The sequence below is a fragment of the Camellia sinensis genome, chromosome 7 (assembly GCF_055761805.1).
Source record: "Camellia sinensis isolate YWXY chromosome 7, ASM5576180v1, whole genome shotgun sequence".
NCBI lineage: Eukaryota > Viridiplantae > Streptophyta > Magnoliopsida > Ericales > Theaceae > Camellia > Camellia sinensis.
This window is the reverse complement of record NC_138967.1, coordinates 90,367,747-90,387,547: the sequence shown is the minus strand read 5'-3', so window position 1 is coordinate 90,387,547 and position 19,801 is coordinate 90,367,747. Positions and strand designations below refer to the sequence as shown.

General features: G+C 33.5%; 1 protein-coding gene across 10 annotated transcripts in view; it reads left to right on the top strand.

Annotated features, from left to right (window-relative positions):
* The first annotated feature begins 3,332 nt into the window (after positions 1-3,332).
* LOC114319672 (uncharacterized) overlaps positions 3,333-19,801 on the top strand; it is an 87,592-nt gene continuing 71,123 nt past the window's right edge. For 5 of the 10 annotated variants that reach the window (XM_082878640.1, XM_082878634.1, XM_082878642.1 and 2 more), the window contains exons 1-8: positions 3,333-3,841; positions 5,615-5,794; positions 7,833-7,959; positions 10,119-10,182; positions 10,315-14,332; positions 14,464-14,540; positions 15,639-15,740; positions 16,821-16,910. The gene's annotated coding sequence lies outside the window, so the exon portion shown is untranslated. Of the gene's footprint in view, positions 3,842-5,614; positions 5,795-7,832; positions 7,960-10,088; positions 10,183-10,314; positions 14,333-14,463; positions 14,541-15,638; positions 15,741-15,889; positions 15,983-16,137; positions 16,177-16,820; positions 16,911-19,801 lie in introns of all 10 variants that reach the window. The other 5 variants (XM_082878635.1, XM_082878636.1, XM_082878638.1 and 2 more) reach the window with 5 other exon arrangements.

The following is a 19,801-nucleotide window of genomic DNA, read 5'->3' as shown; positions in this document are numbered from 1 at the left end:
TTTATGGATTTATTTTGAGAGCATTACACATATCTCTCCAATTTTTTAATTTTAAAATATAGTGTTGTTTCTTTAATTAAAATAAATGTCTCTTAATTTTGTATTGAATCTTGTTTCGTAATAATTATTTTTTAGTCAATAATGAATATGTATAATGTATAAAATAAATTGATCATTCTATTTTATTTCATTCCAACAATATTAGTTAGGAGAAATTATCCAAAAGAAAAAAAAAATGATCCTTATAACAAAATGAATCTTGAATTTTTAATTTGATCAATTTAAACCTTAATATTTTGATTAGTTTTCAATCTAAATCATTTATCTATTTTTCTTAAGTAAAATTAACAACAAAAAAAAAGCATTTTAATTACTAAACTTAATGAAAAATGACATTAAATTTAGTAGAATTGGGTAGTTGGGATCAGTGGTTGTGGGTGACAATACAAAGATAAATTATTGGGTTGGAACAGTTTGAAATACAAGGTTCAGTCTAGTTTGATAAAAAAAAAATTAAACTATTCTAATATCATATGTATGCATTGTAATGTTTGGACGGGAGAACTCTCAAACAATAAAAGTATGTAAAGAAAAATGAAAAATGTCAATAAAAAACACATAATAAGAAGAAAATATAACAAAAATTGATGTGGCTGGGATCAGTGGCTGTAGGGGAGAATATACAGACAAATTATTGGGTTGGATCGATTTGAAATACAAGGCCTAGTTTAGTTTGATAAAAATAAAATAAAATAAATAATAATAATTAACTATCCTAATATCATATGTATGCATTGTAATGTTTGGACCACAGAACTCTTAAGCAATAAAAGTATGTAAATAAAATGAAAAATGTCAATAAAAAACACATAATAAGAAGAAAATATAAAAATCGATAATTATTAAAAGATAGAATGAACCTTATGCATTGTAAAGTTTTTGGCAATGGTAAAGTTTATTCGAACGAAACCGGATACCGGTCAATAAGAACTTTTAGAAAGTTGTTGCAGAGACCTAGGTGCTATGAAGTATCGACACTTCAAAATAAGTGTTGCAGTCATGTCGGATAAGAACGCAATTGTCGTCAATTTTGTTGGTGAAAAAGCAAAAATTAAATAAGTTATAGTTATCAAATGGACTTAATTTTTTGTGTAGATGAAATACACAAAGTGCTTGATAAAATGAACGATTTAGATTATCAAAACGGGGCTTGTGGTAGGCCTCGTGGGCCAAAACAATGCTCTCTAATCCAAATTTTAAATTGGAACGGATCTTCCTCTTAATTCGATTCCCTATGCCCTATGAAACCTCTTAAATTAGAGAGAGAGAGAGAGAGAAAAAAAAAGAAACACAATCACTAATGTAGCTATTTTATATGAGGGAATTCTCTCCGGGCCACTCTTAAATTAGAGAGAGAAACAAAAGACCCGATCACTAACGTAGTTATTTTATATGAGGAAATTCTTTTCAGTCCATAATTTGAACTGAAGAGCGTTGTTTAGTCTTGTGATATCTATCATAGATATCGTTTTGATAATTCGAACTATTAAGTATGTTGGACATTTCATTTTTTTCTTTCGTGAACATAGAAAAATTATATCGATTCAATAATCATAACTTATTTAATTTGCATTTGTCACAAAAAAAAAGGGACAATTGTAATCTATTCAATTTAAATTAATTTTACAAACCTGTATCTCAACTCTCCGAAAGCGAGCTATGCTCCATCCTCATGCTTCAATGCATAATATTATAGTACATAATATTTTAATTATTAAAGTATTTGTAATAAGTGAAATATTATTATATATTTTTATGTATGTTGGAACGTTAGATTGGATGACTTTTTAATACAATTTTCATTTCATAAAAATTAGTTCGCTCACATTTAAAAAATATATATATATAATAATAATAATTGGAATTTAGAATTATATTATACTATTAATTTTAGATTTGACTTAAATTGATTACATCAGCTCAACACAAATTGCTTATAAAGTGATAAAATTTTGGTCCAGTCCGACCTGGCCAATGCCCAACTCCTACCCCGACCGGTTGGAGAAGTTATAAATAGGAATGGCAACGAGACAAGAAGAGTGAGTTTTACACTCTCAGTTCCCAATCTCCAATTATTATTATTTTTTTCCATTTCCATTCCTCATCCCTAACGAAGACCATTTTTATTCCACCGTCTCGCCTCTAATGGGGTTCGGTTTTTCCCGCCCCACAAATCTTTGACCCATTTTCGTGACCAGGAATGTTACATTCATCTAATTTGGTGCCGTCTGAATTGCATGAATTTGTTCACACTAGTCATCTAGATGACAGGATGACAACTGCGGTAGACGAAGGTGAAACCAATCGTCCAGCTGGCACAAATTCAAACGATTCGAGTGACAACAAATTCGATAAATAAATCATTTCACTTTTGTGATTTATTCAAAGTTACGTTGCTTCAGTTTATATCCCCATAACGAACAAAAAGATAAAAAGAAAAAAAAAATTAATAAGAGCATAAAGTGAATGAAAGTGACTTCATCAAAGATTAAAAATATACAGTTTTTATTATTTATTTATTTTTTATCTTACTTATTTATTTTTGCTTTCAATATTTTCAACTTTCTTTTATTTTAAAATTATTTTAACTGAAAAAGTAATTTTTTTTATATATAAATTTAAAAAAATGTTAAAGAGAAAAAAAGTGTAAGGCCTTAATTATAAATTAGATTACGCAAACTTGATTATGAAGTTGAAAGGCTTAAATAAAATAATTTTAAATTTACATTAAAAATTTTGAACATCGCATTGAAATAGAATGAGAGGGTTTAAATAAAAAAATTAATAGTGCGATGATTAGTTGCCAAATTTAATGGACAGAAATGAAGGGCGAACAGATGTGGTGCCTGTTAGCAATGGGTAGTCAAATTTATTTGTCGAATTTAGTAGTTGGACGATGTCGAAGAATATGAGATGACCTGAAGAATATCAATTGATAATTGAAAATCACAACGGCGATCACCCATTTGCTAGAGAGTTGTCGGAGTTTGGTCAGAACTCGCCATTCATTGATAGTTGTGGTGAGTGGTGACTAAAAGTGATGAGTGAGATGAGAAAATAAAAATTTATTTAAAAAAAAATTGAAAACAACTTATATATATATACAAAAACATAAAGATAAAACTAATACCTATATTATAAGACATAACAACTTTTGAAAATATGTTAAAATGTATTTATTTGAATAATTTTTGAAAATATGTTACATTTTATTTGAATGAGTGAAATAATTTTTAATCAATATCACGGTTGACATTATTTTTTTTTCCGCCCAAACACTCTCTACTCTTTCTCCCACGTCTGCTCTCTCTCCCACGTTTGCCAAACGTCTCTTAACGTCTCTTAACTCTCTCTCCAGGTACTCTCTCAATGTGTTCTAGTTGAGTGAGAGAGATGAGATGGGTGTTCACACTCTCTCTCTCTGAAAATCATCCTTATCCCTACATTCATAAGTCCTTCACCGTTTTCTCTCTCTAATCTCTCTCTCATGGCGTCGACTCTCCGCCAACATTCCCTTCTCCATCCCCTCGCTCCGATCCAAACCCCCACAAATTCGCCTTCCAAAACCCTAAAATCTCCTCCCGATTGAGACGATCATCGTTGCACTCCTACTCTCTCTCATCAAGCCCTCACTGTCTCTCTAGGGTTTCCGATTCTGCACTCTGTCCGTGTTCACTGCTCGATGGTCCCGTTGTTTCGGTGCCGAACAGACAATCTTCTGCAGGCTCTTCGCTACGCTGCTCAATTTGGCTCCCTTCGCTACCGACGGTGCTCTCGCAAGGTAAGATCGATTGAGTCTTTTCACCCCTTCTCTCTCTGTTTTTGTTTTTGACTGATTTGGCTAAACCCCACTGTCGTCTTTAAGAAGAGAGGTATTTTACCCCAATTTCGGGCTTCCTGCAGTTCTTTATTGTTCATTCGCTCTTCAAGGTTATGTACATTTTGTTGATTGGTGTGATGTGGGTTTGATATTTTTTCCCTTCTCTCCCTGTTCTCCTTTATTTCATGAATACATACATTTTTAGAGTTGTTTATTTGTTATTTTTTTCCCCTTTTCATTAATACATATGTAATTTGGGGTTTGATTTCCTGTTTTTATTAGAATTCCGTGGCCAATACAGACTTACAGGTTAAATGGAGGATTTTCTTATAATTGTTGCCAGGGACATAGAAGCTTGTTCATTTTTATTGTCATCATCATTTTGTTTAATATTTTTTTGGTACCACTAAGAACATCCTTAAATTTATATTTCTTTAACAAAAATCTTGTAAACAAAAAATATTGATGAGTTAGCAACCTACACATTTAATTAAGTTAGCAGTTTGTAAAAGTTTCTTTATATCAATTAATTATTATTAGTATAGGTTGTATTTATTTAAAGTTTAATATTATGATTATAATTTATTGAATTTTTTTAATTAAAAAAAATGTTGGGTTGGGTTAGGTTTGGTCAATTCAAATTTGGATTAGAACAGACGTAAGTCTCCTCACGCCCACAGACGTAACTAGTAGTCTTCTTCTTCAGCTCCAATCCAAGTCGTTGTTAGTTCAGTTGGTGATAATCTGTGTCTGTCTGTAAATTTCAATGGCGGACTGGGGGCCTGTGCTAGTAGCAGTGGTGTTGTTCGTGGTGTTTACACCGGGGTTGCTGTTCCAGATACCTGGTAAGAACCACCTTGTCAAATTCGGGAGCCTCAACACCAACGGCAAGTCCATCGCTATTCACACTCTTCTCTTCTTCGTCCTCTACTCCATCCTCATCGTCCTCCTCCATCTCCACATCTACACCGCCACCTGATTCTTCTCTCCAATCCATTTCAACAAAACAAAACAGATCTTAGATGTTACTCAACAAGATCTCTATGCCATCTTTGTGTATTTTGTATCTTTTCTTCTTCTTCCATATTTCTGTTTTCATTTTTATTTTTTAAGTATGTGAAATCAAAGCATAAAAACAGAAATTTCTTACATAAGCAGATGCGTGTATTAATTAATCTGTTTGTAATTAAATGTATCTGCTGCTTGTAAATGTTAATGTCATGTATTGGTTTTCTCTCTCTGAATCAATTAATTTGATTACTATCATATACATACATAGGGATTCATGTTACTGTTTTCTATACATGAATTCAGAGCCTGATCATCTGAATGGACAAAGAGTAAAAATCACTTCTTTTTTTTTTTCTTTTTCTTTTTCTTTTTTATAAATAAAAATTCTTTCCTTGACAAAAAAAAAAAATTACCCCAGAGCTGACTTTCCCAGTCATTTGCACCCTAAAAATTATTCATCTCAGTGGACCATACATGAAACTTTAAATACAACCTCTTCCCAGTCATTTGCACCCTAAAAATTTATGCAAAATGATGTGTCGCATTTATATCCCTGCATTGATAGTCAAATGCCCATCACTATGGTTCATAATTGCAAGAGTGTCATTGCCACATTATTTTTGTCTTAAATTCTGTTAGAAAATTGTGTGAGAATATCATTTTCCTATTAATACAACCTCTTCCGAGTTACTGTCTAATTTGAACTACTCTCTAAAATGGCAGGGAGTGGATGGAATTATTGAATTGGCCCCAGGTTACTTCCCTGCCGTATACAGCAGTATTAAAAAAGCAGGAGGGCTTTGTATTGCCGATGAGGTTCAATCTGGGTTTGCTCACACTGGGAGCCATTTTTGGGGATTTGAGACCCTAGGCATTGTGCCTGACATAGTGACAATGGCAAAGGTAAATCTATATAATATGGCAGGATGATTTTTAAAAATGTCCAAAATGATTTTTAATGGTCTAAATTAATTCTAAGTGTATATCAATGGTTAAGATCAATCCTTTAAAATGTACCAAACACTTGATTCCCGCCCAAATACTCTTCGCTCTCTCTCTCTCTCTCTCTCTCACGTCTCAAACACTTAATATGGCAGGATTCTTTTTTTGGCCTTTAGAGATTTGGCCTCTTCTTCTTGGGGTAGCAAACTGTGTTTTGAGGGGAGAGAGAGAGAGTGAGTGTGTTTTAAAATTTGAAATTTGAAAAAGTGAGATGAGCGAGAAAGGATGGATGGGTGGGTGGGGGTGAAGAGTTTTTTTTGTTTTTTGTTTTTTGTTTTTTGTTTTTTTGGGCTGTTGTGGCTCTTGGACACAAAGTGTGTTTTGTTGTCCGTGTCGCGGCCACCGCCACCATATGTTTTTGTTTTTGTTAGTATTTATTTTTATACAAAATATAAAAAAATAATTAAAATGTATTATTTACTATAATTTGAGTTCAAATACTTAAAATACATAAAAATACATAAATCATGCAAAATTATAAAATTTTATTTTAAATTTGTAAAAATTATTTTAAAATTTTTAAGTGTAAATTTTATAACATTACTCTAAATTTTATAATTTTTAAGTGTATTCAGATTGAATGGATCTGAAAAAGTAAAAAATGTTGATTAAAATATTTAAAAAGTTTACTAAAAGTAATAAAATACAGATTGAAAATTTTAAAAATTATTTTTGAAAGCTGTAAACCAAATAAGTTTTGAATTTCAAATTTGTAAAAATTATTTTCAAAATATACAACCAAACTCTAATTATAAAATTATTTGAAAATCTAAACCAAATAGACCATCTATTTATATTTTGACCTCAAATTTTTTTTTTTGCGCAACAAATTAGATAAATTATATTTTAATCCATAAGATGAATATTTCTTTATATTTTTTTAGTATTTTTATCAAAAAAAGTTATAGATTTTACAGATTTTAGCATGATACGTATAAATTATAACTGTATTTTGATCTCAACAATATTTAGGCATACACTAGTATATATATATATATATTATTAATTTCAGCTCCATATCAACATTTTAAGGTAGCTTGGTTGGTTGAAGCTTGCTTCCACTTACCCCCAAGGTAACGTGTTAAAAATTAGGGTTTCACAACTTTCACTCTCTTTTCCCTCCGTTGTTTCTAGACCCCTCTCTCTCGTTAATCTTCCACCGCTTCAAAATTAGGGTTTTATAACGGTCTCTCTCTTTTCACTCCTTTGTTTATTGACGCCTCTCTCTCTGTCTATTATCTTTCATCGCTGCTCTCTCTCTCCATAAACCTAAACCCTTTCGATCTCACTAGTATATATATATATATATTATTAATTTCAGCTCCATATCAACATTTTAAGGTAGCTTGGTTGGTTGAAGCTTGCTTCCACTTACCCCCAAGGTAACGTGTTAAAAATTAGGGTTTCACAACTTTCACTCTCTTTTCCCTCCGTTGTTTCTAGACCCCTCTCTCTCGTTAATCTTCCACCGCTTCAAAATTAGGGTTTTATAACGGTCTCTCTCTTTTCACTCCTTTGTTTATTGACGCCTCTCTCTCTCTCTATTATCTTTCATCGCTGCTCTCTCTCTCCATAAACCTAAACCCTTTCGATCTCTCTAGCTTCTATCCATTTGAGAAACCCAAAACCTTTGAAATTGACTCATTCAAATCGTCTTTCTGATGGAGAACATGAAGACGAAGCACAAAAAAACCCTTAGACGAAGCAGCAGAAACCCCCTAAACCACACTCAAACCCTAAGACGAAGAAGAAGTGTGAGATCGTCTGAAATCCATCATGCATCTTGAAATCTAGTTATTTATTTTTCTGAAATCGTCTTTCTGATGATGGAGAATTGCTTAAATTTTGCTTCAAATTGCTTGAGATTAATTGAAATCTGTATAAAATTGCTTGATTATTCTTGTGATTATTTTTGTTTATGTGATTTCAATATGATCAGGTGAACAAGCTTCATGAAGTGTGTTGAAGATTTCAGAGCTAGGGTTTATCTGCAACTTAACAAGATTTTTCAATGCTCAGTGGCTTCGATTTCTCAATCTCAAACCTCTAGTGGTCTTCTTTTACTGGTATTGATTTCTCTATCCATTGATTGCTTTATGACCACACACCCTCATCAAACTCTTAATCACCACTGTCACTATCTCTCCTCTCTCTCTTGATGTGTATTTTGCTATAGCATTGCATGATGTCAATATTTTCACTTTGACTCTATTCTTGATGCATGTCACAATATTTTCATTCTGTATAGTAATTTTGAAATTCATGTTTTGTTTTAGCTTTAATGTGTTTCAGCTTTAATATGTGCATTGGTTCCCTTATGTACAGTGAAAACTTCTACTCTATTTATAGACCAAATTTTCTCTTATGAGGTAAAAAAGTTATTTTAGTAGAATTGAGACAAGTTTTGTTTTGGTATTACTCTGAGGCTTCTATTGGAAAAGCTTGAAAATCAAAGCATTCAATGTATATTGTGTCATGGCAGGGTGCAACTTGCTTACATCTTTGCTTGTGGATGTGCAAATAATTTTCCATCACTACCGCCATAGATTTTAGTTATAAAATTGCAGTTCCCATTAAATAATGTTGTTGCTTCTTTTTTTTTTTTTGGGTGACTCCTATATGCATGTTCCCACTTTTCCATTGTTAAAAAATGTGTATTGTTTTTGTCTCATCTTATTTAATTTTGCTTTTACTTCACGTTCAGAGTTCTACATACATTGCAATTCCTGTTAGTGTAGTCCATGTAATTTGGAGATGTTGATGGAGATTGAGGGCGAGGCAACCGCCGAGATTTTCAGTTATTTAGAAGTTTAATTTTATAAAAAATAGCCCTTCAACCAAACGAGAAACAAATAAAACTTGGAAAAAATGACCATGAATTGATTGCAGGTGTTATTAACTTGTAATTACTATTTATTTGGAATGTTGAAGTATTTTTGGTGCTTGATATTTGCCTCTCTCCTAGTTCTTCCCCTCATCATTATGCTTACATATGTGATGATGTGACCATTGTTCTTCTATTCTATAGTTTTACTCATGAAATTCGTCTATTTTTTCTTTATTTTGGAGAGGTGGTTCTTCATGATGTTGATCCTAGTATGAGGACCTTCATTCATTCATGTTTGAGTCGGTAAAGATGATTCTATTTTTATTTTTTTTGTTAAGTAGGAAAGCCAATTTGTAGACATAAGTCGTAACTCAAAAATAAAATACTACTCATGCCAATTAGTTTCTCAATTTTCTCTTGACACTAGGCTCTAAGTATTCTTTTAGATCCTCCTTTTTGAAATTAAACATATGTGTTTAGTTGTCAAAATCTCCATTAAGCTCAATTAGTTTTAGTACGAAATTACTATACCATATTTTGTTCCAACAAGGTCGGGAAGGTGCTTAATAACTTTAAACATACAAAATAAGATGTGGCATCACATAAGGAACAAAATTTATTTCTGAAGTAGCATTGACACGACGAAAATAAAATAAAACTAAAATTATGAATACCAATATATGAAGGGTCTTGTTAACAAGTGCTTCGAGGACACGAAAAGTAGACCAAAAAATAAATTTGAAAACACAAGACACTTTTTATTAAATTCAATGCAGTTTTTATTGAAATTAATGCACTTCCTTTAACTGTTTGACCTATTCTCAAGACACTTCTTTATTTCAATCCTAATATCCAACACTTATAGCATTTGTCATATACAAATATCTTGAGGATACCACAATTACACGAATTATAACTAAGACCATTCCAATAAAATAAACTACATATATCTAATAAGAACAGAACAAAAAGATGACATGAGGAACTTGCTTCTCTACATTTCAGGAGCTTTAGCAATAATGGAAAAAACTACAAATGCAAGACTGATGTTACAGGAGGATAAGTTACCAAAAAATTTGATATCCATGTTTCATATTTCTTCTTTTCTACTTCTAAATCTCAAAATTCAGTCAAATAAAGAAACTAAATCCTAAGCAAAGAATCATGCCAATCTCAAATCATACCTGAGGGAGTAATGTAGGGAAATTAGTTAGAAGTTTTCTCTTGTTAAGATTTCGAAATTTCAGTGTAGCTTCTACAACATGGTCTAAAAATTCACTTAGTAGTTTATTGGTGGTAGTTGCTACATAATTAATGTCTGTTGGGCTATATATAATAAATCCATGTGTTTTTGGGCGATTAATGTAGACCTTTTTTTATTCAATGGCAACTGAGCAGCGAGTAGTAACACAAGTGATGAAGACTAAAGAATTCCTCAACTGAGCAGTGAGTTAACAACCAGGTAATCTCAGTTATCACTCAAGAATTCCTTCACTTATGTTGCTGCCATTGCTTGGAAATGGAGACTAAATTGGGCCCTAGTTTTTTTTAGTTTTTATTTTTTTCATTTATCCTTTTTGATGTTGTGATGCAGAGCGTGATTCTTGGGAAGCTAACATGGGCATGGAGATAGAAGGTGATGGGGGTGCTTGCATATCTTCAACCTGATTTGGAAGCAGATCTCGTCTTGCTTCCGGCACCAGCTAGCAGAGTCGACAACCATGTAATTTCTAATCTCAGTTATCATTGAAGAATAAATTCACTTATATTGCTAGAATTCCTTGGAAATGGATATTGTATTTCATGAGTAACTGATCAAAATAATTCTATTGACACCGCTTTTACAGGTTCCAACTAGTATGATGTTAGAATTGTATGATGCATGATTCGATTCATACAATTTAATATGAGTTTCAACCAAAATAATTTGAATTGTGTTGTTTGAAAATTGGGTGTGCTGTTGAATTGAGAATTGAGTAGTTCATAGGTTTTTGTTTACATAATGTATTGGAATGACGCCTTTTTCAACTACTCTATGATGAAACAAAAATAGGGCAATTGGTTATACTGATATACGTGGCGTTATATATATATGTAATATATAATTTATTTATATTGATCCTGTGAAGTATTTGATTGCAATTGCTATAGTGTTCTAACATATGTGCGAGGTTTGGAAATTCCTTTACAATAATTTGGGTTATATTTCATGATAAGCATCCGGTGGATCTTGTATGAGAAGGGAAAAAGAAATGGAAGGAAAAGTGGGAAAAAAAAACTTTGTTAATAGTTTCATGTGGAAAAAAACATGCAAAGAGTGAACTGCTAATACATGTATTATCTTATGCAATTTTATCTCTTCTTTTGTGGAGATTTTGTTGGAATTTTGTGTTTCATTTGTTGTGGCGCGTTATAGAAACCAAAAACACCCTTTTCGTAGTTTTTAGATAATTAGCGATCGACGATTCCAACTTCCTTTACTCCATTCAAAAAGTTGTTAAAAATAATTGATCAAAATTTCCAATGATCCGGTTTGTGCATGTTATTCAAAATAATGTTACTTTTAGGAGTTGTTAGTTTTTCGTTTGTATTTTTTTTCCTTTCTGTTTTTGGCGCTAACCCCTTGCAGGCAATGGCACATATAGACATGGTTAATCATTTAAGGTAATCTCCTTAACTTTTTGATTTTATTTTTTACATTCAGGACAATGCATTGTTTAGTTTGGGAGGAGAAAATACTTATTTTGAGAAGAATTTATATATTTGCTTGCAGCTATGAGTTAGTTATTTTGTTAAAAAAAAATAAAAATTTAGTGCTCATGGTATTCTTTTGTTCTATACATTGAGTGATTGGGCATACTTGTGGTATTTAATTGCTTTAACTCGAGAATTGTTTTGAAGTTTGATATGCTAGCTACTTTGTTAAAGTATTCCGTGTGTTCATATTTGGAAATCATTGCACTGCACTTCGGCCACATGAATATGATTTTTAGTTGATAAGTGGGTATGACTTGAAAATCTTGAGGAATGATAGTGGAGACTTTTAACCCTGTGAGTTTTGTGCCAATCGTTTATTGGAGGGTCATTATACATCTACTCTTAATTTTTCTTTGGAAGCGCATTAATTTGTTGTTTAGTCTCATTATTTTTTCATTTTTGGTTGAATGCTGAGAACAAATCAATTTGTTATCACACTTTTTACTCCCTCGAGGATCATGCATCGTTTAGGTTGGGGGGAGAAAATACTTATTTTGGGAAGAATTTATATGTTTGCTTGCTACTATGAGTTAGTTGTTTTGTTTAAAAAAAGAAAAAAGGTGTGCATGGTAATTTATTGTTCTATGCATTGAGTGATTTGGCATACTAGTAGTATTTTATTGCTTTAACTTGAGAAATTGTGTTGAAGTTTGATATGCTAGCTACTTTGTTAAAGTATTTCATGTGTTCGTATTTGGAAATAATTGCACTGCACTTTAGCCACATGAATATGATTTTTAGTTGATCAGTGGATATGACTTGAAAATCTTGAAGAATGATAGTGGAGACTTTTAACCCTGTGAGTTTTGTGCCAATCATTTATTGGAGGGTTACTATACATCTACTCTTAATTTTCTTTGGAAGGACATTAATTTGTTGTTTAGTCTCATTATTTCTTCATTTTGGTTGAATGCTGAGAATAAATCAATTTGTTATGACACTTTTATTCCCTTGAGATCATGAAAGTTGAAGGACCATACTAATTCTTGAGAGATGATTTTAGGCCATCTTTGTTTCTTTGAGCCTTTTATTTATTTTTCTTTCTTTTATTATTAATTCATGAACCATTAGAAACCAATTTGAGCCTTTATTTTAGCCTTTCTTTGTTTAACCCCACAACCCATACTTTCTTTTTACTTTTGTGGATATGATGGGATTATTTGAGTTTGACAATGGCAAATTTGTTTGAAAAAAAAAGAAAAAAGAAAAAAAAAGGTGAAAAGCTGAAAAAAATAAGAAGAAATAAATTGTGTTCAACTAAGGGAAAAAAAAAAACAAAAAGAAAAAAAAAAAAAGCAGAAGGAGGAAGTTGAAAAAAACAAAAAGAAAAGTAATAGAAAGAGGAAGGCATTTGGAATAATGCTCTAATTGTGTTTATTTTTATGCCAATTGTCTCTCAGACGTCCTTTTTTTTATTCACCTTTGGCTTTTTATTATTTTTTCGGAATTCCTCAACCCAAGCATTACAACCAAATAAAAGTCCTATTTGATCTTGAGTGTGGTATAGTTTACAAGTGGACATGATGGGTTGGGGTGATGGTGTGGTAATTTTAATTCTTAGTATTTGATATTCCATTCATGAGACTATTTATTTATTCTTTCATTATAGCGTTTTTCCAAAAAATTAGTATGCGGGATATTTTGCCTTTGATTTACATTATTCTACTCGCATATATTGAGAGTAATTTTTACACCATATTCTGAGTGATTTATTTGTTGAGTGCAATAACTGGTGAGATTTGAGTCGAAGCATGTTTCAGAAAGAGATTTGGGTTATATTTCATTTTAAGGCTAAGGTTGTATATGTGTTGGCTAAACTTTTTCACACATGCCAAATTCTGAATGCCATGAGATATCTTTACTTGCTGCTAGTGTCTTGAACTTTGATTGGTTATCTTGTTAAGGTTGTGAAATTCATGACTTGTTCTTGAACTTTAGCATGAGAACGAAAGAAATCCTTCGAGTAAAGAAAATTTTTGACGTTTGTGGGTAACACTTCTAGAAATTTTATTTCTCAGTATTTGATATTCCATTCATGAGACTATTTATTTATTCTTTCATGTTAGCGTTTTTCAAAAAAATTAGTATGCGGGATATTTTGCCTTTGATTTACATTGTTCTACTCGCATATATTGAGAGCAATTTTTGCACCATATTCCGAGTGATTTATTTGTTGAGTGCAATAACTGGTGAGATTTGAGTCGAAGCATGTTTCAGAAAGAGATTTGGGTTATATTTCACTTTAAGGCTAAGGTTGTGTCTGTGTTGGTTGAACTTTTTTCACACACTCCAAATTTTGAATGTCATGCAATATCTTTACTTGCTGCTAGTCTTTTGAACTTTGATTGATTATCTTGTTAAGGTTGTGAAATTCATGACTGGTTCTTTAACCTTGGCATGAGAATGAAAGAAGTCGTTTTAGTAAAGAAATTTTTGGATATTTGTGGGTAACATCTTTGGAAACACGAGACTTTAACTCGTCCATGAGGGCTAATCTATTGGATTAAGGGCTTGTTGCATGTGCTAAATTCAATCGTGATTTATTGCGGAAGTGGTTTAGAGTAGTTGCTTTTATTTTTCTTTTTGATTTTATTTTAGTCGCCTTAATTGCTAGGTTCTAAAATTAAAGCTGGTTGGGAGGTGTGACGAATGCTTAAAATTACGTAGTTATTCTAGGAATTTTGGATATTATATTCATTCTCTCAATTTATATTTAATTGTGATTTAATGTATTTAATTTAAATTTTTAGAAAAACTACATTTGAGCCATCAACAATATAAATTGCTCAACCAGGCCCATAAGACTCGGTTTGCTTTGAAATCATCTCATAGCATCCACAAAACTTCTCTCAAAGGTTAGACAAGATTTCATTGTACCTCCAGTCTTTTTATATTTTGATTCTGCTCTTCAAATATTTATTTATTTTTCCTTTTAATTACTACTCATCTTTTGTTCCTTATATGTAATATATATTGGGTGACTTAGATAATAGCAAGAACACTAGATCTGACTGTAATGTTGTCAAGGGTGCTTGGGCTGCTCGAATTCAGCGTAACAAGATGGTAAATTTTATCTTAATTTTCTAACCCTCTACATAATATATATACCTTTTTACTCACAAAGGTCTTGTGTTTGTAGCTTTTCATCGAATAAAAGATAATATTGCTATTGCCTAAAGGCAAGATTTCATATTTTTGTAGATAAGGGAGCAGAAAAGGGGTGCTGTTTTGAAAGAAAAAAGGGCCCCCAGTTGATTGACTTGTCCTCCCTGTGTCATTGTATATGATATGTTTTTAATTTAATATTGTTTGTACTCAAATGAATTGTTGAGCCTTCACAAAAAGGTTCTTTTGTATAAAACTAGACTACATTTGTTTCCTGGTAAATTGAGATCTAGATGGACCGGCCCTTTTGTAGTTAAAACTGTTTTTTCTCATGGGGCCGTTAAGATTGAAAATCCCAGGAATGGTAATGTTTTTAAAGTGACTGGCCAACGTCTTAAACCAGTTTTGGAGAATTTCCCACATGAAGAGGAGAGTCCATTGAATTAAAAGGCCCTATTTATCGAGACCCATAAACATAATAATAAAAGCAATGTTACTTTTAGGAGTTGTTAGTTTTTCGTTTGTAATTTTTTTCCCTTGTGTTTTTGGCAATAATCCCTTGTAGGTTCATGGTTCATCTTTTCTTTTTTAATAAATTTTTTGTTGACGCTCAAAAAAAAAAAAAAAAAAAATATATATATATATATAGACTTGGTTCATTATTTAAGGTAATCTCATAACCTTTGTGATTTTGTTTTTTACATTGAGGACAATGCATCGTTTAGGTTGGGGGGAGAAAATACTTTCTTTGAGAAGAATTTATATGTTTGCTTGTTGCAATGAGTTAGTTGTTTTGTTATAAAAAAAGAAGAGACCTTGTCTAACTTAAGAAACTATCAAAGCTTGAGCCATGATGGTTCTCATTCAAAACAGAACCAAACAAAACATGGAAAAAAATGACCATAAATTTATTGCAGGTGTTATTAACTTGTAATTACTATTTATTTGGAATGTTGAAGTATTTTTGGTGCTTGATATTTACCTCTCTCCTAGTTCTTCCCCTCATCATTATGCTTACATATGTGCTAATGTAAGCATTGTTCTTTTATTCTACAGTTTTACTCAGGAAATTCGTTTATTTTTTCTTTATTTTGGAGAGGTGGTTCTACATGATGCTGATCCCAGTAGGAGGACCTTCATTCATTCATGTTTGAGCCGGTAAAGATGGTTTAGTTTGTAGTCCTTTCACAATAGTTTATTTGTGGGGAAAAAATGAAATTATGATTTCATCTAACAATTATTCTCTATTTATGCATATCATATGATAAATCATATTTGAAAACCACTCTTCCAATGTTTGATTGCAGTGAATTTTTAGACCCTGTTGTTGCTGCTACACTGACTTTCGAATTCTTAACAAGAGAAAACTTTTAACTAATTTTCCTACATTACTCCCTTAGGTATGATTTGAGATTGGCATGATTCTTTGCATAGGATTTAGTTTCTTTATTTGACTGAATTTTCAGATTTAGAAGTAGAAAAGAAGAAATATGAAACATGTATATCAAATATTTTGGTAACTTATCCTCCTCTAACATCAGTCTTGCATTTGTAGTTTTTCCCATTAATGCTAAAGCTCATGAAATGTAGAGAAGTAAGTTTCTTGTGTCATCTTTTTGGTTCCATTCTTAAAAGACATATTTCATTTATTTTATTGAAATGATCTTAGTTATAATTCGTGCAATTGTTGTGTCCTTATAACTTGATATTTGTATATGACAAATTTTAAAAGTGCTGAATATTGGGATTGAAATAAGGAAGTGTCTTGAAAATAGGTCAAACAGTTAAAAGAAGTGCATTAATTTCAATAAAAACTGCATTGAATTTAATAAGAAGTGTTGTGTTTTCAAATTTATTTTTTGGTCTACTTTTCGTGTCCCAGGGCACTTTTTAGCAAGACCCTTCATATATATTGGTATTCATAATTGTAGTTTTATTTTATTTTTGTCTTGTCAATGTTACTTCAGAAATAAATTTCGTTGCTTATGTGATGCCACACCTTATTTTGTATGTTTAAAGTTATTATGCACCTTCCCAACCTTGTTGGAACAAAATATGGTATAGTAATTTCGTATTGAAACTAATTGAGCTTAATGGAAATTTTGACAAACACATATGTTTAATTTAAAAAAGGAGGGTCTAAAAGAATGCGTTCAGAGATACTGTGGACTTAATCTGCAGTGAAGGGCATTACTGACTTTCATACATATTTTTTTTCTGTTTTCTTTTTTGATGCAGATCAGAAAAATCGTTTCTAAGTGTGCTTCTGGCGTTGATGTCTCTTGGATGATTTGTTCAACTTATTTCCATCTCTCGTTGACTTACCAAGTGAGTTTGTTTTCCAGGATTCCCTAGTTACATTATGCTCCTTTTCGTGTCTTTCTTTTGTGGTTTTCATCTCTTGCCATATTTCACCATTGAGCAAAATGCCTAGGGATACGCAAAAATTTACCAAAAAATCTACCACGGACATGGGTGTGGGACCAACACCCATGTGAGTGTTTGCTAGAACATTTGGGGTCTTGCATTATTGTTTGTCAATTGAAGTTCTACTTACTCTATTAAAAAGCTGCACTGTGTTATTTTCCTTCCATTAATTTATTGATCAGTCAAATAGGCCATTTTGAAATGCCTTAATTAAATTTGTTCAGAAATTTAAAATCTACATGCTTGGTACTAGTTGGAAAACTGGATTTTATTATTTTGAATGAAAGCTAGAAAGAATAATATTTCTTATTCTCATATTTAAACAATGTGCACATAGCACCTCTATTAATAAGAGATACATGGCATAAAATAAGGGATTGATTAGCTACTGATTCTGAGGACTGATTAGCTACTGATTCTGAGGACTGATTAGCTACTATTTAGTTACTAATTCTAATTCTAAATATAAAATTCCCTATTCTATAGTATTGACTAAATCTAGATATTTACAGCTGTGATATCCTAAAGAATTCAGCCATATCCGGGCAGAATTATTTTCTTTCCATTTCCAACACTCCCCCTCAAGTTGGCTTGAATATGTCTTCCATGGCCAACTTGTAGATTAGGTGGTCGAACTGCTTCCTGTGTAGTCCCTTTGTAAGAACATCTGCAATCTGCTCTGCGCTGGATATATAAGACATGTAGATCAATTCCTTCTCAATCTTTTCGTTGATAAAGTGCTTGTCGACTTCCACATGCTAAGTTCTGTTGTGAAGAACAAGATTATGAGCAATTGCATTTGCTGCCTTCTTGTTACAGTAAACTTCCATTGGTGATGTTCGTGGAATTTTTAAGTCTTCCAATAATCTCTCGATCCACAAAGCTTTACAAATTCCATGAGCCATTGATCTAAATTCAGCTTCAACACTATTTCTAGCCACTACGTTCTGTTTTTTTAGAGGGTCAGAAATTAAACCCCAAATTAAGTATGGGCCTAAGTATTGAGGTAGTCGCAAAGAGGCGACCAGGAATGAAAAAGGAGCATGGGCTAAAGTCCAAGGGAAGTGGGCCAACAGTGGGCCGGAGTAGGTCCGACCCGCCAAGGGTCCAAATAGACTCCACGAAGGAAAATGACGAGTCAAGTTGCAGCGGGAACACATGCCACGGTCAAGTTGCAGAGGGAATACATGCAGCGGGGAAGTTGCCGAGGTACTTTGCCTCAGCGCTACCATTCCTAATATCTTCGGCTCCGCTACCATTGCCTCAGAATATTCCATGTGATCCCCATAATCATCCTCCTTTTGTCACAGCATACATCAATGATGCTAAGTTCAAGCGTGCTTTCCTTGATGGCGGGGGCGTCATAAACATCATCACTACTGACACCTTTGCATAGTCTGGGATCCCAGAGTCCAGGATGGTTCGCCAACCCATCATTGTGATGGGTTTTGGCGGCGAGAAAAAAGATACCAAGGGCCATGTGGTCGTGGACTTAGTAGTTGGTGAGATCCGTTCCGCAACCAAGTTTCATGTGATTGAAGCGGACACAAATTGCCACATGATACTTTGCAGAGCTTGGATGCACCGATATGGAGCTATCCCGTCGAGTTATCACCAATGCGTGAAGGCAAAGTTGGGAAAGCGCACAGTAACCATATAAATGCGTTTGAACAGCCATTTGGGGTTGAGAAGGCACACTATTCGGATGCAGTTTTCTTAGTGAGTTGTCAACGGGTGAAACTCCCAGGACCGGTAAAGTTGCAGGAGTAAAATTGCCAAAATGGGAAGGCATTCGGGATGCAGGGGCTGCTCCAGAAAGTAGTGGGCAGAAGAGAAGCAGCAAGTCCACAAGTCCTCCGCCCAAGATTGTTAAGGTGCGGGAGGGCGGTAAGACAGTTTACTACCTAAGACGGGTCTTGGAGGGCATGCTTCATACCTTGGGAGGAAGGCGCCGAGACAAATAAATGTGACGATGACGAGTCCCAAGAAAAGTTGGTGGAGACGCCTGAGCCCGCCCCTGAATGCGTGCAAGATAGACCCAAACCGCAGCAGGAGGTGCTTGCTGAGGTCAACCTCAGTGACTTACCAGGGCAGAGCAAGCCCCGTGTTCATCAGCGACACAATGGCTCCAACAGTTGAGGCAGAATTGATAACACTACTGAAGCGGTACAGTGACGTCTTTGCTTGGACATACGATGAGATGCCTGGTCTTGACTCGTCTCTTGTCACCCATCACCTGGATACTTTTCCCAACTCTAGGCCAATTAAGCAGCATGCTCGAAAGTATCATCCTGACCTTGAGGCAAAGATTAAGGAAGAGGTAGAAAAGTTGCCGAGGCCCTAGTTCATTGAGCCTATACAGTACCCAACTTGGCTAGCAAATATTGTGCCTGTGGAGAAGAAAAACGGCCAGATCAGGGTCTGCGTACACTTTCCCGACCTGAATGAATGAGGCCTGCCCGAAAGATGAGTTTTCATTGCCCCATGTTGACACACTTGTCGATTCTACTGCAGGCCATAAGATGTTCTCCTTTATGGATGGGTTCAGTGGTTATAACCAGATCCAAATGGCATCAGAAGATGCAGAAAAAACGGCATTTAGAACACCCTTGGGAAATTTTTTCTATACGGTTTGAAAAACGTGGGGGCAGCCTACCAACGGGCTATGACTGCAGTGTTCCATGACATGTTGCATCATGAAGTGAAAGTATATGTGGATGATCTGGTGGTCAAGTCTACCGAGGCAAACCGACACCTCTGCTACTTGGAAAAAGTTTTTAAGCGGTGCCGCA